The sequence below is a fragment of the Streptopelia decaocto genome, assembly GCF_964273445.1.
Source record: "Streptopelia decaocto genome assembly, chromosome: 4".
Classification (NCBI taxonomy): Eukaryota; Metazoa; Chordata; class Aves; order Columbiformes; family Columbidae; genus Streptopelia; species Streptopelia decaocto.
Genome location: NC_138658.1, coordinates 39,684,063 through 39,707,282, shown reverse-complemented (window position 1 = coordinate 39,707,282; position 23,220 = coordinate 39,684,063). Strand labels below are relative to the sequence as shown.

Here is a 23,220-nt window from a genome sequence, read left to right as displayed (position 1 = left end):
TTATTTGAAAGGCCAAGGGAGATTTTTCAAAATATTTTAGGATGTCAAGACAAACAATTCCCTTAATTAATCCAATTTATTCAGATCAGTGAAAGGTGTAGAAATCAAATATTTGACAAGCTTTGAAGTCACACGTGTCCCTCTTCAGTACCAGTAAGATAGCATTTCTCATTCACAGTTAGAAGCAAGTTAGAGCAGCAAATTCTGGCTTTGCATTTCAAACACATCAAAGGGTAATCAGACCATACCACTGAAGAAACAGCCATCTGTGAAGAGAAAGGATGCATCCTGCACCTTACATGCACCTTTATAAAGTCCTCCATAAGGGACATGAAAAAAAGAGTGGGTTTAAGCCTTCCTATCCCTGTTAACATGCATTAGCACTGCTACAAAAGTGGAATATATCTTTGTCAAAGGGAATAACACTGACATTTGCCTTGTAAGACTGAAGGAGAGAGATCACTAACTCTTTTCCAAGTAATTTTCCTTAAGAATGGTTACCCAAGACCGAGCTCTTGCAGGATTGACTTTTGCGGCACTTCCTAGGCTGTGGTATAGCTATATCTCATCCATACCACAGGCCAGTCCATAATGTGGCCTGTGCTACAGCTCCTGGGGTGGAGGGAGAGGCAAAGATACTAGAACACAGAGATAGGGGAAGCAGGACTGTACATGGTCCCCATTTCAGTCCATGAACCAAGGTCCATGCCATGCTGCTTGGGCATGCAATCAGACCCCACAGCCTTGCATGTTTACCCTTTGGTGCCTGAAACAGTCCTGAAACAGCCCAGTGTGTCACCCTCAAACTAAATTCACAAATTCACTATTTTACGTTACTCTCCTCACACTTACACCTCTCCTTGTGGCGATCATGGGGGAGGCAAGTGGCTTCCGAACACTTGCTAAATGTGACTTGGTGTTTGGACACAAATCAGCCGTGGCTGACTCTGGTCTATATGACACAATTATCTACAGTTTGCAATAGTGTCAGATAGAAACCTCCTGTGGTTCTGCAGGAACATAAACCACTTCTGTTTCTTCCTCCTCTTTTCATCACAAGTACTATAAAATACAACTAAATGACTGAAATAACAAAATCACTCTACTTGTTTTTTATTCCTAGAATATAGAAAATTTATTTCTAAGTAAGAGCATTATTTGGTTACTGCTGATGCTCTAAACCTGGCATCCCAGAAACAGAAACCTTAGTCTTGTTCTGGTTTAAAGTTGGTTTCTGGGACTTGTTTACTAGTTCCTCAGGCTGTGGTGTGTGACTTTTCATCAAGAAGATTAAGATGTCATCCATAGAGCATCTGCACTGTTGGTATAGTAATAAGTTTGCTTAAAGAACATTACATTCTGCATTGGTCATAAAGATTTAATCAGCTAATGGAAGAAATGGGGCTATAACTGCAGCCTAAGTAAACTGATTAATGTTCAGCCCGTTGTGCTGGGCCTGTGTAGCAGGGAAGTGTTGCACAGAGGACACTTCCAACTATTCCCTCTGTACTTTAATAATAAATGAAATAATTCAGGACAATGTCAACATAAAATCATATTCATTAAAAAAAATAGTGTTGAAAAAAAATGTGTTGTGCTGTGATTGTCCAACTAAAAAGTACACGATTTAACAAAAGAAGGTCAGTCTACCAAGGCAATTGTTATAACTTCTATTAAATTCATAAATATTTATTTCCCTCCCTAGTGACCTAAGCAAAAGCCTCTTCTAGTCTCCAGAGCACAACATATGTCTCAAAAAAAACCCCAAAACTGTTACTGCAATGAAGAAGTAGAAGTTAGAAAAACAGCATAGACCGAATTTGTGATTTGTACCACGGTAGTGAGAATGATGAATGGGACCAAGAAGTCCCATATAAAAGTGGAGGTTAAATTAGATGTCCCAAGTTATCTCTTCAACATGCTGCTCACCACCTCATAAATATGTAACCCAGTTTCCATAGTGCATTCCACATGTACCCAGTGTTAGTACCTCCTGGGCCTTCTTATTTTTCTGCGTTGAAGGCTGAGGTTGTGTAAGAAAAGAAGGCAATACTGCCCAAAAAGTTCTTCACTCATACTATTGATAATGCCACTTTCTACCTTAAGTCTCCAAGTGGTAGCCTACTGGCCCAGTTTATTTAAAGCAGAAGATTCAAGGTGCTCTGGTTTTTGCACCTTGGTCTGAGCTTCCTTACGCAGCTTCCTTAAGGCAGCTAAATGCTTCCTGCCTTAAGGCAGCTAAATGGCTCCACCATCCCCTCACAGGTAGCACCAAGCTGTCACATCAGAAGGCAAGGAGAAAAATGGGAAATCCTACTGACATTTCAATTTCATCAGCTTTTGCCAGCACTGATCCTGCATAAGAAGCAAATCCATGCTTCACAGCCCTTTATAACAAGGTTACAGAAATTCTGTGACCTCCTGAAAGCAACTCATTCTCCATGTTGTGCCTGCCCAGAGCACATGGAAATTTTGCAACAGTGATGAAAGAAAGAAATGAACCATCATGCATAAATAATGCTACACCTACCTTCTAAAGTCCCTATGGCTCCTGAATCTTTGAAGTTCTAAAGTTCTGTCACTTTATAAAAGATTGAGGCAAACTTAATCACAATTTCATTTTTAATTTCTCCCTTTTGTACTGTTTACCGAAGAAAAATATTTAAATCTCATGGGTCTGATATCAGTCTTTAGCTCAGATTTATTTGGCCATTGTTCTTGATTTCCATGTCAGACTGCTGAAATCTGGTTTGAGGGGAAGAGAAGAGGAGACAAAGCACGGCAGAAAACCTGACAGGCATAAATTTTGCTTTCCAGCATGTCTGTGCTTGCAATCAGCAGCCCAAAACGTTCTGCTATGATCATCAAGAGATGATTCCTATCAATCAGTTTTTAAACACTGCCTGTTAGGTTCTCTTGTTGAGGATGTAACTGAATCTACAATTCCCCGAAGGCTATTTTTATTCCATTTTGCAGCCAAAGGAGAAATAAGGGAAGTTCTTTTGCTTTCCAATACATTAAATGGTGTGGATCAAAGGGATTATTACCACGGCCTAAAAAGTGTTGTGTTTTTTTTTTTTTTTTTAGAGCTATAATAGAATCTATACTGCTTTTTTTTCCATGGAATTATTTAAGACATAAATCAAGTCATATAGTATTGATTGTAGAATATAATTGTAGATGTCACCCCTCGGAATAAAGAGACTTGATTTTGAAGTCTTTTATCTTCTGATGCTGTAGGATTTCATACATTCAATAGGACATATGAGAAATGCATTATATTATTATCTGAGTCCAGATTTTTTCCAGACAACAGGCGCTACTTTTATGATGCCCTGAATGGAATGACAAGGTAAATTGCCCTGATTTATACCCATTACAACCAGTGATACTGCTGTCACGACCGCTGCTCTTTCTCATTACACAACATCATGCACTCCCTTGCCCAGCAATGAAATAAGCTGCAGCGTTCCCAAATATCAGCAACACAGGTTGATTCCCATCATGTGTCTTGCTCGCTCACCCTGGGAACTTTTCCATTTTAGACTTCAGTCTACAGCTCCTCTTACGGATGGTTTCCATTCCGTTGCCTTATCTGGGGTATACATGGTATCCCATTCTTCATTTTAGATGTACTGTTTGGAAACAAGCACCAAAACAATAAATCATGGGGCTAGGTTATTTTTAGGCCACATTTCTGAATCGACATTGAGACTATTTCTGAAGAACCTGCACAAGGAACTTATTGTGTGCATACACAAATAAATGACACAATTCAATGGTTTAATACTATCTGCCAAGTTAAACTACTGCAGAGCAGCTGTGTACATTTAAAATGATCCCTGGCACTTCTGAAGCATTCATAAATCAGCAGTAACATACTTTCTTCCAATTAGGAGGGTTAAAGGAAAAAAATCAGAAATTAATGTGTCTAGGACATAAATGACATCTCTATACACTTGTGAATGTGAATCTGAAAAATAAAAGAAAGAAATGCTCTTTACATTATTAGGATTATAATAATTTTTAAATGCCCATTTTTGTAAGAGTTTCAGTTGTTGTCCAAAGTATTGTTGTAAGGAGGCTTGCTTGAAGCCAGTCAGTGATGCTAACTCAAATCCACTGAAGAAATGAAAGACAGTCATCAATCAGACTACAAAAGTACCTCACCGATTCCTCAGACTACGGCTCCCTCCACTAAGAGTAACATGAGATGTAGACCCCATATGGGCAGTCATAAATCATCTTTTAGAACTCACTCTGAAAGCAAGTATTTTAGCTGATTATCACTCTAAAGAACTGCATTGCATAGTTCCACTATCTAAACTTTCCTGCCAAGTTGCCGGCATCAACAGGAACCACCACGCTATTGCTCAATGACTGTGAGCCCTTGGTTCTTGCGCTCTGCTACAACAAACATGGTACAAAGGAGATAACAGGTGTCACTGTCGTTACCATCCATGGCAGTCTCTTCTGTTCGTGCATCTTCTCCCTTGCAACTTCTTGCCATCTCATCATGTTCCACTTTCCTACATCTTTTCATAATAGAGTTAGTTACTCTCTTGCTGTAGCTGAATCTTAATCCCAACCATATCCATATTTGGCATAGTTTCTTTGTCCCTGTGAATAAATACATTAAAAAGTATGTTTTCCTCTAGTTTAGATTAGTGCATTGATTATTTTTTTTTAAAGCTCACCAGGACAACAGTTTTGTACAGGAATCAACACCCATCTGACCAAGTCACCTCCCTTTGTTCTCCAGCAGATTTCTCAACTATACTCCAGAAAGCTCTACCCAATGCAACTTAGTTTTGTTCCTTTCTTCATTGAATGGTGTCTTAACCAGCTTCCGATGGTGCCAGTGCTGCAGGACACACACAGTTTTTGCACGTGAATTTGAGAAACACGTCGGTTGGAAGGGACCTCAGGCAGTCACCTAGAGCACCCTCCTGCTCAAAGAAGGTTGTTAGAGCAGTCAGCACCTTGTCTGGTCAAATTTTCAATATGTTCAAAGATGGGGATTGCACAACCTCTCTGGACAATCTGCTCCAGGTTCTGATGATTCTCAGTGAGAAAAAGCTTTTTTCCTTATAGGGAGTTGGGATTTCCCTTTTTCCAGCCTGCGCCTATTGCCTGTTGTCCTTCGGCTGCACACACCTGAGAAGACGGCTTAATCTTCTCTTTGCCTTCCCATTAGGAAGCGATTCCTAGTAGTGGTCAGTACAAGAATGTATTTCATTTTTGTCATTTATTTACTCATAAGCTACTATTTCCATTTGATACTTCCTAAGGTCTCTAACTGGTGCTCTCCACACTCCAGAAGAGTGATATCTCTTTTCACTCTGTGCTCTCACAGACTGGAGGACTAATGTGCGCCTAATTGCCAGTGTGTCTGGAGCACGCTTGAATCTGCTTCTTGTTAACTAGACCATCATTGCACATTTGAAAGACAGAAGCTATGTTAAAGCGTGTCCTCTTGTTTTAAGCTTATAGTAATCCATGCCATTTTTGTGGTAAACCAAGTGTGGAATGGATAAGATTTGGACGACTGGGAGACAAGTGTGAGTCAATGCCGCTGTATATTGATATAATGAGTTCATAACATCATTTAGCTGTAACTCTTAAACTAGCGCATAAAAGTTTCAGCATGGTATGATGTTAATTTAATTAGAAATAAAAGTCTGGCTTTAATGCAGATTTGTGAAATGTTTTGCAAAAATGTCATATCACTTGATTCTTCCATGGAGTTATTTCCTTTGCCAGCTGTCTCTGGTGACAACGATCTGTTTGACAATTCAAACAAGGACACTTTAGGCCTGGAGAACTCCAGGAACTGAATGAGGAGACATTTCCAACTAATGGCGTAACCTTTCTGGAAGGTTGACAAGCATTCGGGAGTGCTATAATGTGCTTTGCAGGTTCTTCACAGCTCACACTCATTTGACAACAAAGATGAGGAGTTCCTGTTCTTCAGGTGAAAGCTGATTTATATATACAAAGTGTGGGCAACCAGGCATTATATGCACACACTCCAGGGGGTGAGTCAGGTGTGTCACACCAGCCAGCTGGAAATAGGGCTAACAGACCTAGGGGTTGAGATGTGTCCCTCAGGGCTTCTGTGTGGAGGATGCTGCATGTTAAAGGAAACAGTTTTCCATAACTAAGGCTTTCCTACATTGGTGTCCTAAAGAGCTTCTGCAGGAGCAGCCAGAGGATCTCTTTCTTCCATGGCTACGGGGAAAACCCAGTCATCGCCTGACCTGATAACTGATGTGAAAATGGTCATCATCATCTTTCCTTGTTTTTTTCCACTCCCCTTGAAGCTACTAAGGAGAACTGATCTGTTTTCCAGGGGACGCATCCTGTGACCAACACACCAAACCAGGTAGCGATGGGAAAGATAAGGTGGTTTGTAAATTCCCAGTGACAGAAAGTTAGGTAGACCAAGCATATTGCTATTACATAAATGTTGGAGAGTCCTGGGCCAAGAATTGGACTTAGACACCTCAGTCGCCATTGCTATGTTCCCTTCTCAGCTGCTGCTTGCCCAGAAGCAAGTATAATGCATCAGCACCTCCACAATTTACTAGGCCAGGTCTGGACAGCACTGAACTGTTTTGCTTTGCCATGGATAAACAGGTCTTTACAAAGCTGATCCCAGCTCTTGCTGAGTTCTTGCCAAAATATCACTGAGAAAGCAGACCAGGTCAGGAAATGGCAGGCAAAACAGAGTTCAGCTGATACATTGCTGCGTAAGTCCAAAACTGTGGTTCTGCAACCTTTACTCAGCTGAGTCCTGCAGCATCAAGCTCAACTCTCTCCTTGCTTTTATTTTTATTTTAACAATTGCCTGGCAGCTGCATCTGCCAGGATTGCAGAAGAGCTCAGCTCACCCACTAACCAGAGAGAGAAACCAGCATGCCTACCCAGAGTGCCTGGAGGAGATGCTGCAGGAGGTTCCCCACAAACACACCTCATCCCATTGCCAGGCTCTGATTCCTCACATGCAGCAGTGAAAACCGCCCCAATGGTGCTTTCAGTTACCTACCAGAAGAGTGCTCTTTGGTGTTTTGGGAGGAAAAGAGACTCTTCACCCTTCTTGTTGGAGATGTCCCTCAAACCACCCATGGATGTCACACAGAGAGGGGCCTCCCCTGTGTCCTGCGGAGAGGACCAGATTTAACATAACCAATGCCCTTTACCTGTCACAGAGCAGGGTTGCTCTGCACAATTTTGGTGGCAGGGGCTTCCTTCTGGGGGAATCCTGGTTTTCTCTGTGCACAACCTGGGAAGACGGAGAGGCTGGCAGAGTGTTCCAGAGAGCAGGCACTTAAACACCCATCAGCCAGGTCCTCTTCTGGCCCTAACACTCAGGAATCAAATTCCCCCTTGTGAATAAAGAAAACTCAGTTTAATGTGATGAAATGTTTTATACTTTCCAGTAACTAAATGAGTCGGAAATTGAATATTTTCCATTCTGGGAAGTTAAGGAATTGTTATTAGTAAATGCAAGTAATGCTGCAGAGTTCAAATTTCTGAGGAAGTCTGTGTTTATTTTAGGGAAGATAGTAGGGCTGATCTGTTTTCTAGATTTTCATGCCCCTGATGAAGTAATATTTTGCAAATGTTGTTTACAGTTTCAGTCTTACAAAGCCATATTATGTATATATGTATCTGTGTGTGTACATATATCTCCTTAACTAGACATTCCAGACGTTATATAAGGATGCCATATTGCATGTGAAGTTTAAAATGCTTTTGCAGAATATACATCTTACTTTGCCTGTAAATATCTGACAGAAGTAAGAGATTTGTATGATTATTTTTATGATTATTCTTTACTGCCACATCTAGCAGGTTTAAATGCCAGAGTTTCAGTTAAAGCACAAAATATGTAGAAACTCCCACCTAAAGCGTAATATGACAAACTTGAAATGCTTTCAAACAATCATAATCCACCCACTTAAAAAAATATGCACTTCATAGCTGTAGAGTACACATCTAGATGGAAGGAAAATTCCACTGAGTATTTTATCAGCTGGCTGCCATTCTCTGTACGTGAGCCAATAAAAATGGAGAATTTTATTGGGAAGCAATAGTTTCCTCTATATCAACTCTTGCAAGCACTATTGAATCAAATCCCAAGTGTGTTCACAGAAACAAAACACCCTTTTAAATGTTTTCCCAAGATATGATGCAGCCATTCTGTCTATCATGTGGACTCCACTATTTTAACCAAAAAAGCTCAAATCAGATTGTCAGAGGTTTGAGCACAGACAGCACAGCCATGCAAAGGGTCTACAGGCTTGGTAAGGTTTTACTTCATAATTTTGGGGGTTTTAATTTCGAGAGGTCAAAATAGGGGGCTATCTTGACTGTGATGTAACACAGCTCTAAAAGGTAATGGCAGGAAGACCAAAATTTTATTGAACAGCTCTGGTTACAGAGGGCAGGGATGTGAAAAGCCTTTTCAACACAGGAAGCCGTAGTCACTCCCTTGACCAGAGGCAACACTTTAAACCAAATTAAACAGAAGTCAGGTGACTAGAAGAGCACCTGCATATTCCCAAGATCGTTCAGCTATTGGTCTCTGGGACCTGACCATCTGAACCAAAATGTAAGTCAAACTGTTCTTTACAACCTTGGAAAGCATTAGAGCTACCCCCCAAACATTTATACCTTATTGCAAAGCTTTGCTGATACGCTGAATTTAAATAATCTCTCATTTTGTAGCTGGCTGAGATGGGTAACAGGCCATCTCTACAACTTCAGTCTCAACCTGGCTACAATGAATAAATTCATGCTTTGTTTATATTTTTTCATTCATCCAAAACTGTGCCATCTGTGTAGCGACCCAAAGCCTTAGGGAACCTTTAACAATATTTAAAAGCAATCATTCTTTTGCCATCAGCGTTGGTCTATGTTACTACTTTTTGCTCAGCTGGTTAGTCAGAACTGACGGTGAGCCAAGAGATAAAAATCAGGGATAATACCTTAACAATGTCCCAAAATATTTCAGCTTTGGATAAAATGACGGATAATTGGAGCACATGGGAGAAACTTGTTCCCCTCTGGTGGCTGGCAGTACATCGGCTCCATTAGCTCTCAGGAGCCCTGAAATAAATGTGCATCCCAACATAGAGGTAACGTTTGTACCTGGAAACAAATGGGTGGTAGCCATGTGGGAAGTGTGCCATACTTTCTGGATCTCCTCCTTCTAGCTCTGAAACCAGGAGTCTGGTGGAGGACAAAACCTCTGCTGACTGAAGCTGATCAAACCCATGGAAACCACGGAATCACTCAAATCAGTTGCCACACAAATGTCAAATTATCTCACCTGAAATGCCTCATTCAGCTCTTGTTACTGCTCTAACTACAGACCACCAAATTGTCCATCAGAAAACAAACCAAAACCTCGACCTGGTTACTGAGCTACATGTCAGTGCTCAACTGCGGATGTGGTGGAAAGGCATACTACAGTCTAACAGAACACAGTTAGAAAAATAGGCTCCCAGACCCAGGCATTTGCACTTGCTTTGAGTAACCTTCCTAACCTTCAGTTAGCATTCTTTCTTGAAAGTCCGTAGAGACAATGACATAAACTTTTTATAATATCCACGGCCAAATATCCATGTCCATCAGAGACAAACTCAAAAACCAGGAAAATGCACAGCAGGAAAATAGGTCCTTCTTTGCCTTTTGATCAAAAGCTTTTAATCCAACTCAACTGAGCATCAATAAGTGAACACTGATCATATCAGGAAAAAAGAAACAGCTGTTGACACCAATAGCAACACTCCTGCTGTGTCATCTCATTTAATGATTCTCTATTTTTGCACTGGATATTTACCTTCTTGAAGTGGAGTCCCATCCACCAGTGGTATATCTTCCTTTTTCCCTCTTGCAGACTCAATATATACCATAGTACTCATTAATCAAAGCAAAGCTTTCTCCCTTTTGTCTGCAGCTGGCATTCCTGCATAACATAAAATGAAATAAATCATACAGCGGTCCCAAAATTAAGATCCCAGCAGTGAATACTTAGTTTTCTCAAGGGTACCTAGCCAGACACTGCAGACAGGGAGATGGAGTCCTGTCACTGAACCTCTGATCCGTCTTTACAGCAAAGGTCCCCAGTCCATCTCAAAGGTGATTTTGAGAATGGTGGCTCTGGCTTAGCTTGGTGGACTTTGAGGCTCTTTCATGGTGAAGTAGGTCATCAGGAGCACAGGGAGCCACAGTACTGTCTCTGCATCGATGACTGTAAGTCACTGCAGTGCCTGGTAGGACGGATCAAACAGTGGGTGATCTGCCTGAGAAAAGAGGGAGGAAGAAGAGGCGATGCTATGAACGCTGTGATTGGGTATTGCTTTTTCTTGCTTTCATTAAGCGGAGCCAAATTTAGAAACAGAGTGTTCGGGGGGGGGGGGAAGTTTCTGTAGAAAAATGCTGAAATGAAATATTCTGACTTTTCAAGTTTTCCCTTCATGTTCTTGACTGACAATGTTGCTGTGAATTTAACCTGAAGTCTAAGACAGTTTCAGTCAATCCAAACCTACATTTCAGGCAACTGAGATACCTAACACATGTCAATGCAAGACTGCTGACCATTTTTCCCACCAGAATACTGGGAGTTCTCATATGTCACTGAGAGCTTAGACTATAACAAATTTCTTTTTGTTTTATGCAATTTCCTTTAGTGCTCAGTGAATTACCCTGTCACACATTCAGTAACTTGTTTTCACATTGCTACGAGCAATTTTGCTGGATGAAATTAATGTTGTAAAGTGTATTCTCAGTTTTTATTGAGCTCTCTTGGCTGAAGAAAGATCAATATTTAATAGGAAGACAAGAGAGGGAATGCAAGCAGAAAGGTTTCTCTTTTCTGTCTAGTATCTGAAAAAAAATTTAAATAATTCATGAACAACAGACCAGCTGGCTGCTGGTACCCGTTGCAGTCTCAAAAGTCCCAAGCTTCTGATGCTTTGAAGTCAACAGGGCTGTGCACAGGCAGTACTATAAAAAGAAGAAAACAACCAGAAAGAAATTTAAAGGCCACGTATACTGTTTAATTGACATGACTTTGGAGACGCCTATGTAAGCAAAGTAATTAAAATCCAGGCAGCAGGGAGAACAGGAAGAAAACTGAGAAGCAGTAATTAATTAAAAATATTATTAAGTTTCTCTCTGCAAATTCTGTAATTTTCAGAACACAGCAGAAGCTAGAAGTAACATCTTTCACCTTCAAGATGCTGATCTCTGCAGGATATAGACATGTACCCAATACAGTATGTATAATAGATGAATAAAAGAAACAATTGTTTTGGCTTCAGCGTGGTGGTGAACTTTGATGGCATCCTAGTAAAACACATAACATTTATTGCCATGATAAACTGCTCTTGAGGGAGCGATTTCCCTGCCCTCCCAGCTGGAGCTGTCGTACTGCAATGACAGAGTGGGTAAGGAAGGGACGGAACAATAGCAAAGTCAAGGAGCTGGAGCCTGACCTTAACAGAGTGGGTGGTATTTGCTGCAGTCCAGAAAAGCAAATAACTCACTCAAAGGTGATAGATTTTACTGGGGAGTGGAAATAACAAAGCTGAGAAATAAAGTGGAGCAAACATGGTATGAAAGCATATTAAAGTAACTGAAGGAGGGGATTTACTTGTCAATAGATTCAGCTATTAAGGAAAAAGAGAGAGAGGGAGGAAAAAGCAAAAGAGGGGTGAGAGAAGAGAAGAGAGAGGGATAGAAAAAGAAAAAATAAAGAAGAAAAAGGAAAGAAGATAGAGGAAACAGAAAAGAATAAAAAAAAGAAAAATTAAGAAGACAGAGAAAAAAGAGAAAATATAAAAAAAATAAAAAGAGAAAACAGAAGAAAGGAAAAAGTAAAAAAGAAGAAGGAAAAGAAAAAAAAAGAGAAAAGATAAGAAAGGAAAAATTAAAAAAGGGAAAGAAAAAAATAAGAAAAAGAAAAGAGAACACAGAAAAAAGCAAAATGCAAAAAGGAAAAAGCAAAAAGCAAACAAAAAAGAAAAAAATAAAAAATAAAATAAAATAAAATAAAATAAAATAAATAAAATAAAATAAAATAAAATAAAATAAAATAAAATAAAATAAAATAAAATAAAGGAAAAAGGAAAAAGGAAAAGGAAGAAAAAAGCAAGCCTCACAACTGTGAGGTGTTCATGATTAAATGCATCACTCAGTGACATGTCCAAAACACACCAATGCACTTCATGGAACACCTCACCTGATGGCAAGGGTGTAATTGAGTAGCTGGTACTGAAAAATTTGTTTCTGTGTTCTCTTTTTGAGACCAGGGACTGCGGGGATCTACAGGCAGGAGAAATGTCCTTCTTGGTCACTATCCCTTGTAATGAACTAGCAGAAGAAAAGCCCAGCTTTCCAAAACAGATGGGACTTTTTTAACTCTGTGTGTGTGTGCGTGTGTGTGTGTGTACATTTTAACCATTCTTGCTCATTGCCCTACTTTCTGTAAAGCCTGAGAATGAGAAAGGCCAGAGACCTACTCATTGGTCTAAAAAATTAGGAGTTGCTTTGGTACCAGTGACTTTAATCCAGTTGCATTTGCTGTGTGCAGACAAAACATGACACCAGTCACGATATGTATGTTGGGAACTTGAAAAGGGTTGGTTTCCAAAGCTGAAATAAATCAGTGGTGTGACTGACTAAAAGTGGTATTGTATAAGGAAATTTTATTTGCTCAGCAAAACACCACAGATCAGTAGGAAGTGTTCTAGCTGAAAGGAGACACATAAACTGCAATAAACTAAAGATATGCACATAGAATGAAAGAAAAAGTGAAAAAAATCAATGTATTCAAGTGACAAGTTTCTATGTCTCTCAGCTGATTTAAAAAGGAGAGTAAAGAAAATTATTAAATATCTGTTGTGTCTTCTGCAGGTGCTTTTTTACAAAATGTATCATAAAAGACTCGCAGTCTGAGGTGCTTTTATGGCTCCTGTTCATATTGCATTAAAGTGCTTCAAAACAGCAAGGTATTTAATTTTACAGTGTACTTTTGAGAAGCAGATGTCTCTTTTGCCTTCATGTTACAGACACAAAACAGGTACAGAAGTATTTCAAGTCAATGTCAGATGGTATACATACAGAGCAGAGCAAGATGAATCTGGAAAATTCTGAGTGAAAGTGTGAGTTGTTGGTCACCCTTTCTCCAAGAATTATGCCCACTGCCCCTTTGAAACCATAGGATAAAGAGAACAGCATTATTATTGTTATTTTCATTATTATTGTTACTGCTACTAATACTATTTTATGAAGCTGTTTCAGGAGGCTACAAACATCCCAAAGACTTTACAGACTATCAGATAGGAAAGATCTGCTGAATAAGACATTGGCAAGGCAAGGTAATTTATAATTTCTTCATGTACTGTGGTACAGGTCAAAAGTAAAGTGGGGTTTGACTGGAGAACATTAGAAGTAGTGTTATACACTGTGACTGGCAAACTGGCAGCATGGCATCATCTTCAGACTGTTCCTTACTTGGGGGGACGGAAACCGAGAGCTGTGCTGATGGTCACTGGAGGGATCATCAGATTAGATGTCTCTAAGCACGTCAAGGAGTTTTTACTTCTTTCTATTCTAGGTGGAGTGGTAGGACAGGATAATTACTCTTAAAGTCACACTAAATTATAAGTGAATGGCCAGCTCTATTGTATAACAATGCCACGACTATTATTTTGCTTTCCTTAAAGCATTGTCTCTCAAAAAGCCCAGTGGCAGCCAGCATCTCTCTCATCCCATGTCCTGCTTCACAGCCTCCTCTTCCTCTTCAGGCCCCAAAGCACAGAGGAAGATCTTAGCTGCCAGGATGTCCCAGAGGGGGCTGCAGCATCACCATCACCAGCCTCTGCTGCTGGTTGCTGGAGTTGGTCTCAACTTCCCCTCCAGCAGACCTGACCCAAATCCCTTGTCCTCTAAGGGGAAAAGGTTGCTGGTGTTTGTGACAGGGGGGTAGAGGATTTGGGGAAGCCCAGTGGAGGCCAAGGTAAGCACACCTGAGAGGTGCTGCTCCCCAGGATGCCAGGAGACTTGTGGCACGACTGTTTCTCACACCCCCATCCTCATCCTCCTTTTCCCTTGCCTGCCAGCTTCAAGAATCACACTTCTCAGAGTATCATCCTTTATTTTTAATGAAATTGCCCTGCTGGTCAGCAGCAGGCTACTCATCCTCCACTTGAAAACATAGTAGGGTATAAACAACCTCTTACAGAGAAGGAAAAAGAGGAGAGATTAGTAGAAAAGTACCAAGAAGTAGATGGCATGATCAGCTTTTTGCACATCTAAGAGGAGCACGATTTCCAGCTGCAGTGAGACAGCAGCTTCTTTGCATCTCTAGGTCATGTTACTGCAACTCACACTGCAGAAGCCATGCTAGCGGGCTGTCCACTTGTACAAAATAGACACCCACCAGGCACAGAGCTCCTAGAAGAGCTCTTCCCCTTTGATCCCAGCCCCAAATTGTATGTTGCACTACACAACACAGCTCTGTAAACCCTGTTACTCAAATCAGCAGTTTTTTTGTCCAATTCACTAACTGTATTAGTTTTTCCTGCTTTATTTTAAATATATGTATGTATATATATATATATTTACCTGAGTGGCCTTCATTAATGAATACTTTATGTCTTGCAACTCCCGCAGAGTTGACAATTTGCAAGAAAAATAACAGTCAAAGTATCCCATGGAATACTTCAAAGTGATTTGCAAAACTGTGAGTGTGCCAATTGTTCAAACTGAGCTTTTCTAATCCTTTCATCTGTGGTGAAACCAAACCTATGGCCAGCTTGAGTCATGCTGTGTAGCTGTGACTGCTTAGGCAAGTCATATAATACCATCTTCCCCAGCAAGAAAGCACTTCCCTTTGGAAGAGAGACATAAATCTCGCTGGAGAATGGATTTCAAACCTCTGGGCTGCTGGATCGCCTGGATGTTTGCTGAAAGCAGACGTTAAGTGAAGAGCCTGCATTTAGGAACAGTACGGCAGGCTGTGGCATTTCTTCCTCCCCTGCCGCTCAGCTCACTCCAGGTATTGTTCAGACTGGGTGACACTGACTGTCTCAGGGAGCTTGTCCCCTCTGACCTGGGTCAGCAGAGATGCTGCAGGCTGCTGGTCCCTCAGCAGGACACCCTGGAGCAGAGGGTCCCACGGAGGTGTCCCAAAGACACAGTCCCTCTTCCCCTTGCAGCAAACAACCCATCTTGCAGGGGAAGGTTAGGTAGAGCAAGAGAGTTTTCCCTTCCCAGTGAAGGTGTGGGGAGGGACACCTGAGAGCTGTACATATTTTTCTGTCAGAACCACTATGTTGCAGCCAATTTACTTTTAATATTATTTGCTTGCATGTATTCAATATGTTATTGCAAGTGCCACAGTGAGATTGTGATAGAAGGTATGTATAAACCAAAATACATAAAATAAGTAATTATTCATAATTCAATATGACATCCTTCCTTTAATTTAAACCTAATCAGGGAATAAGAAACTAAAACCAGCTGTAAGCTTTCACATTATATCTCTCTGGGGAAACGTACATAAAGTTAGGATTTGTTTTCACCCAACGGAAATTTTGAAATTTCACACAGCCACTTGTTTTGTTCAAGCTCCTTCTTTGTTATATTTTCCATAACAGAATTTACAATCTCAACAAAATACAAAGCAATTCCACTGCATTTTCCTTGGGCAACTCTGTTGCCCTACCTTTTCCTGCTCAAAACATGAAAAGATTAAACACGTAAGTGTTTCTAGTAATCTGGCTATCTCAGCCATAAATTCAGCAGGCAGGAAGGATTTTTTTTTATCAGTAAAATATGCCTGGAAACTGCACGCAGCCCAGCAAGATGAGCACGTTTCATTTTTTTACCATTCATATGGTAAATAAGCTTTTAGCAAACCACATCCAAAGGCCTTTTAAAGCTCTCTTCTCGGTATATATTAATCCTGGCCGAGAGCGTAGAACTAAAATGCACGGTGAGCTCAGAGGCGAATACTTCCAACGATTAAAATGTTCCACTGAGCATTCCAGTATGGAGATGCCGGTGGAGGGCACGAGGGAACGCGAGCACAAAAGGACATGGCCCCTGGACCGTGGCTGTTCAACAAAACCTCAGCTATTAAAGGGAGCGGGGACAGACCCAATGACAAGCAGAAGCCTGTATTCTCTGCATCCAGCGGGAACAAAATAATCCGATTATGGCCTTCAGTTTTTCTGAAAGTTGGTCGCTAATTAAAGTTTTGAGAAAAATGCTCTGCTGCTGAAGCTCGCTCAAATAAAACACAGTATTTGTGAACAGAGATGTCTTATGAGTCCAAAGTTAATGCTAGCAACTGCCCCTTAATCTGTACTTAATAATCTTCTGGCAGAGTGAAAGACTGACCCAAGGCAAAGTTTAACAATCAAACTGGCAATTAGAGCCATTGGTAACAATTCATTTTTTTCTGCAAATGTGATTTCCATGATGGGAAGTGCTACTATTAAATTTCCAGACATTTATCACTACATTTAAAAAAATGAGACATTATCAACCATAAATACCATGTGAGACAGTATCCAGTGTTAAACCCAGGAACAGTGTCAAGATCTTGCAGAAAAAGGCAATAAATACTGTGGCATTTGGCTATGGTCACAGCCATGAGTGCTTTCCTCTTCACATATAGGAGGAACTTAAGGAAAAAAACACCGTAAATTTTCCCCCACAGCAAAAGACTTTGAGCTTGCCATTGTAGAGGAATAAAACCCCACAACGCTACTGACAAATATCTCCTCTTGAGAGCCCTTTGCCTTCAGTGGCGCTGCCCAGAGGACAGAAACTGGTCTTGCCAGCCTAATTCCCCAAAGTGTGTGAGCACTTGCCTAAATTGAAACAAGCGGTTTCAGTGGGACTATTCACAGCACATAAAACAGGTACCAAGTGTCGTTCTCCGTGGTGTGGAAACCCAGGAGTGTGACGTCTAACACCTTCAGCGCTATCAAAATTGTTTTCTCTCAAGGCAGGGGGAACTCTGCAGACAGTGACTTTCAGGGGTGCCCCAAACAAGGCTGCTCGCTGTGCCTCCATAGGCAATGGCTGTTCAGAGTTGCAGCTGGATTATACCAAGCCTTTCTGCTTCTGACACGCTCAGGGGAGAGAGCAAGGGATGGAGGAGATGTCCCTCATGCTTGATGGGGCTCACAGCAGTGCCACAGGCACCCCCCATCCCTCTATGTGATTGTGATGAAATACTCCCGTAAGTCACTGGAGCAGCATCATGTACCTCTTATAAACCTGTAATGGTAATGTTGGAATTAAAGTGTTGACGTGCTTTTTATGAGGACAAAATTGTGCTTGCTGGTACAAGAGAGCTGTGGAAAACAGAGGGAAAAAGGCAATAAAAGGAAAACAAGAGAAAGAAGACAGCTTTTAACAATTTCCCCAGTCAATATTGTAAGTTTTAAACATGTGCATCATAAAACTGGTGAATTTTTTTTTCACATTTTTGGAACCTCCTATGGATTTTTTTTTCAGCAATTACATGTTTAATTTCAAAGGAAAAGGAGAAGGAAAAGGAAAGGGAGAGACATGAAAAGTAGGCACTCTAAAGCATATTTTAATAGACCATTAATATATGCCTCAGTTACTTAGAGAACCCTTGAACTTGAGGCAAGAATTAATAACCTACTAAAATGCACATTGTCATGTCTTTAAGATATAATCTTCAATAATTATTTTTCTAGTTAGCAAAGACAAAGGCACTTAGCAAATACAGAGTATAAATGCATTTCTTATATGGTAGTGCATATGTTGAAAAATAGTTCTAGCCTATATAAACAAAATAAATTATTAATAAATTAATTTGATGGCCTCTCTAGGTTCCAGACTTGCTTTTAAGAAAAATACACACACATATACAGCTACATATACATTTCTTAAGATAAGCATAATCTTGTGTATGATACACTAACATTTATAAGACTTTTAAAATCATCATCGATAAACAGAGATAGTTGTCCTTACAAATCCTAAAATTCATGTACCTAATGTTTAAATCAGGACAAGTGAAATATGGTTCAAGAACAAATACAAGTCCATGTAATTCTTAAAATTACTTTTATCTGTTATCCTGACGTTCCCTCTTGTGTGGGCGATTGTTTGGTCTGTTTGTGTTTGTGTTTTCTTTTTTTGCCTTTTTTTTTAAAGCCTGGAAACTGCCACAGAAAAGTCTGGCAGTTATAACCTCCAGCTAACTACTAGCAAATGCTAACATGCTGTAAAGTGGAACATTTATACAAGATCCATCTGGTGCATACAAGTAGGAATCCAAGATTTAAAGCCATTACACTGTGCATGTGCATTTACACCTTCACCAAAGTTGGCAAAAAGAGTAGCTTTTACCCCATGACTCCAGTAGTAAAAGGAAGGGTGTGAAACGTGTGCTGACCTATGCTCCTCCGTCCAATTGTAGTTATTATATACTGCACTTTGGCATGTTACATCCCAGGCTTCATGCCAGGAGTAAATTAGTCCAGTCCTGAACTTGCCTATCAGAAATTAAACAGTACAAGAGTGAAACATGCCTATAAAGTATTAGAGTAGCTGAGCATTTTCTTTTGATCAGTCTTACAGCTTTAAAAGGGCACTCCACCGGGTCTGGTAAAACAAGCAATACTCCCATCAAACAGATGTCTCAGCTGACTCTTTTTGCCATAACTGAACAGTAAGGACAGAAAAATAATTTTGAGCTTTTTCATCATTCTTCATGAAGTTTAGGCTTGCTCAACCATACACCTAATGTTTTTGTGTTCTTCCCATCATCTCAGGCAGAGTGAACCTGGTTTGTCAGCAAGACTTGACTTTATTAATATACAGGAGGCACCTGTGGAAATACGTCAATATGCAAATAAGGTATGCACGAACTAATGACAAACATGCTGCTCATTATGATTAAAACAACAACAACAACAAAAAAGGTAAAGGAAAAGGGTATATTTACACTACCAGTCAAATTCAGATTTTTGCTAGGAAGCAAATCCCGGTGCTTAAGCCTTAAGGCATTCATCAATGCCCTCTGCCGTCCGTCTTGGGGAATTTCAGTAAATGTTGGCTGCCTCTCCCTAAAAGAACCACCAGCTCAGAAAGCCGTTTAGGAAAACTCAGATTTCTCGTTTCGTGTGCACTTCCCCACTCGCAAGACCCAGCAAAGCTGTAGCTCCGGCTTTCAGGATCAGGGGATGATTTCTGGCTGTACCCCAAAAATACGAGCCCGTTCCTCTGCCAGCACGGTTCCTTCCTCAGGCTGGTCATTTAGACAGCAGGTGGCACCAAATAACAAGTTTCAATAGAGTTGTGGCCTTTATTAGGAAAAAAAAAAAAATGGTGAAAAGGTCTTACGGGAATGTATGATGATGATGTGAAAAACAAAACCAAAAACCAACCAACCAACCAAACAAAAAAATACAATACAGAGATCAGCATGAATCTGGGGTGAGTTCACCAAGGTGATGCCTCCACCTAGACAGAGATGGGAAGAGGCAGCGGGGCAGCCCAGGCTTTACCTGACCCTGCAGATGCTCACCCTGGAACCTGACAGCAGCAACTATCTCAGTAACTTCCAAGAAACGCGTATCTGAAGGGGACAAGCACTTTGGGAAATGGTAACAGACCAGTCATTAGCCCCGCTAATTAACTGCTACGAAGTCACCAGGGTTTTGAGTGGGGCCCGCTTTGTTACCAACATTGGTTAATGCTGCTCATTCTGATAGTAACACACCAGTGAGAGCAAGGGCAGTACTTTGGGGGAGGAGATAATATGTTTTTAGACTATGTAAGCACAGATGGGACATGCTGCACAACCAACAGACACAGTATCAAGCTCTGCATTTTGTTCAGCCTGCTTTGCAATAGCCTAACTGCCGAATCTTGCATGCTCAGCACAAAACTGCATCGTATGTTACTGTGCTGGGATGAGATAGAAACGGTAGTGCTTTTTTCCTGCAGAATATTGCTCAGAACAACAGCACAAAATCAAATAACATGCCAGTATAAAGGAGGATGAACTAGCTGGTTTGCTTTTATCAGTGTTTCCATACTCTATTATAATTTTGAAAGTGTTCTAACTGTACCTGGTATGAAGACATTGCACCATAGTGTTTCACAGGATCAAAAAATTATTGAAACTAGTTTTTGGAAGTCACGGACTGCAGTCGTCCTGCTCAAAACAGGACTACCTTAAGCTAGACCTGGCAGTTCACTGTCTTTTCCTGTGACAATTTAGAAAACTCTAAGGTGAAAATCCCAGAGTATCTCTGGCCAGTGTGTTCCAGTTCTCAGACACTCCCATAATGAAGAATATTTTCTCTATATGCAGTCCGAGTTTTGCTTGTTGCAACTTGCCATGCACTTTTTACTATACACTTCTGGGAAGACCCTGGCTCTATCTCCTTGATGTTCCTCTCCACCTCTGCGGGGTTCCCCCAAAGCCTTCTCCTCCTGATGCTGAGCAAACCCAGCATCTCCTCACATATCACCTGCTCCAGCCCCCAAACCACCCTGGCTGCTCCTCAGTGGCCTCTCTCCAATTTGCTACCTCCTCCATGGACTGTGGAGCCCAAATCTAGGTGTAGTACTCCAGGTGCAGCCTCACAAGCACTAGGAAGGGAATCATCTCTTGCTCCTGTAGCTCAGCAGGTGTCAGGCCTTCACCAGCACCAGGGCACAGACCATCCAATGTGGTCTGGCAGCACCCACGTGTTATCTGCTGCTAAGCTGCCTGGGACTGATCTGTCCTCAGCCTCCTCTGGTGTGTGGTGTTACTCCAGCTTGGAGGTCACATTGAACAGCTGTTCATGTCTCCAGTGGGTCACCTGGACCCTCAGAAAACATTTCTGGTTTGACAAAATAAAAAGTAACTGGATTAGGAAAAAAATCAAACAACTAGGACAAATGCAGAACAGTGCTACCTATTAGGTAGCCATAAATATCTATATTGATTGCAGTGAAGTTATTTCAAATTTTCATTGCTATAGCCACAGTATCACAGTATCACAGTATGTTTGGGAGTGGAAGGGACCTCAAAAGATCATTTAGTCCAATCCCCCTGCCAGAGCAGGAACACCTAGATGAGGTCACACAGGAACATGTCCAGGTGGGTTTTGAATATCTCCAGAGAAGGAGACTTCACAACCCCCCTAGGCAGCCTGTTCCAGTGTTCTGTTACCCTCACTGAGAAGAAGTTTCTTCTCAAATTTAAGTGGAACCTCTTGTGTTCCAGCTTGATCCCATTACCCCTTGTCCTATCATTGTTTGCCACCAAGAAGAGCCTGGCTCCATCCTCATGGCAATCACCTTTTATATACTTATAGACACTAATCAGGTCCCCCCTTAGTCTCCTCTTCTCCAAACTAAAGAGACCCAGCTCCCTCAGCCTTTCTTCATGAGGGAGATGCTCCACTCCCTTAATCATCTTTGTTGCCCTACGCTGGACTCTCTCCAGCAGTTCCCTGTCCTTCTTAAACTGAGGGGCGATGAAGTTTTTCTTATTGGAATTTTTTGTGTGTGCGAGAGCACACCTGAAGACCACCATGTAAGTGGTTGATAAGCTGCAGTACTGCTTTAAACGGATTTCCAAAGTGAGTGAAAAAGAATCCTAATTACACAAAGTTAATACAGTTATTTGAATAATTGTCTTTTACATGCCACAGGTGTTCAGTCTGATGCCAATTATTTAATTTTGTTTCCTTTCTGGGATACGAAGAGGAGTGATCAGAATTTATATATTTATAACTTGCTAATGGAAAGAGGCTGCTCCTAAACTCACAAGCAGAAACTTGATCCTGAAGCTTCCTCAGATTTTGACCATAAAATAAGTTCAAGCCATTATTAAAGATTGTCTACCAGATATCCCAGCTAGAGGGTCCCTCCCCATCGGGGGATAGATGCCACCCATGGGTACCAGCTCTCACAGGCTGCACAAACCCAGAGCCTCAGGGCAGAGCAACAGGATACACCAAAGTTCTCCGCAGCTGCACAATGAGAGGCTGGATAAAACATGCCATATTATCCACAAAAATACGTATGTTTGCACTGTATACGCACGCTGTAATACCTAGAACACTAACCCTAGAGACAGGTTCACAACTATCACAATGTAATTTCTCCATTGAACAGCACATTTGGGGGTGTGATTAACACAGAATAAGCAAAAAAAACCAGCACAAAGCCATGGACATCCCCCCTGTGTGATCAGCTAGCTGTACACGAGTTGGGCTTTAACTAATAAAAATAATTTTAGAGGAGAATTCATTTTGAAAAAAGGAATACAGCCTGTTCAAGAAATATCAAGAAGAAAAGCCACTTCCGCATTTTCATACTTACCACTGTGTTTTGGAGCTGAAGTTGTCCAAAGTTAATTATATAAACATCACTGCTTTCTGATACTGTAACGAGCTGCATTTTCTGTGCAACGTGTTTCATGCGATGCCTCTTCTTTCTGATTTACACTGCTGGGGTACCATTCAAATCGGAGGTGGAGACTGTGCCTGTCAGATTCTCTGTATGCTAAACATCTTCAGACCTTCAACTGGCCCATGAACCTTTTAAAATATTTGCTATCATAATGAGTAATCAGGCTGATGTCTTGAATTTTGCATCCTTAAATGGCAGAACTAGTGTCTTTCCTAAATTCAGTAGCATTAGGGGTGCTGTCTCTCTCCACCGCTGAAGAGATAAAGTGCGTTGCTAAAACTTCCTTCCTCTAAGTAGAGGTTTGGGAAAGATAGAAGGGGTGATGCAATTTTGCAAACTTCAGACTCAATTTCTGCATGTGAGGATTACTGTTTAGGGCGATGATGGCTATAAGGAACTGACCACCAGTTTCAGTAAATGATAACTTTTACATTTTCTTCTGTGCTAGTTGTGTTGTTCGCTGAAAAAGGTTTAAAGGATCTCTTATATTTTTAAGAATTCCTTACTAGCCAAATCTCCCACTTACATGCTCTGAAACTGACTGTGTCACCAACAAATTCTGCTCTTCTTCCATCCACACATAGTTCCATAAAGACAAATTAAAATAAGCAAATATTACTTACATGAGTAAAATGTTTTAAGATTGGACACCAGCTGCACAATATGGAGAACTGGGAAGCAGAGTCCTCTGTTAAAATGTCTAGACCATATTCCTACAAAGCATTTCTCATTCAAGAA

At 40.9% G+C, this 23,220-nt stretch overlaps 1 long non-coding RNA gene across 1 annotated transcript; it reads right to left on the bottom strand.

The window, feature by feature from the left end:
* Positions 1-2,267: 2,267 nt before the first annotated feature.
* Positions 2,268-22,725, bottom strand: LOC309439459. Its single transcript, XR_014183992.1, has 6 exons — positions 22,393-22,725; positions 19,018-19,370; positions 10,061-10,313; positions 9,851-9,976; positions 4,456-4,620; positions 2,268-3,635 (listed from the first exon to the last, which is right to left on the bottom strand). It is a non-coding gene; the product is annotated as an uncharacterized lncRNA (long non-coding RNA).
* Between the last annotated feature and the right edge of the window lie 495 nt (positions 22,726-23,220).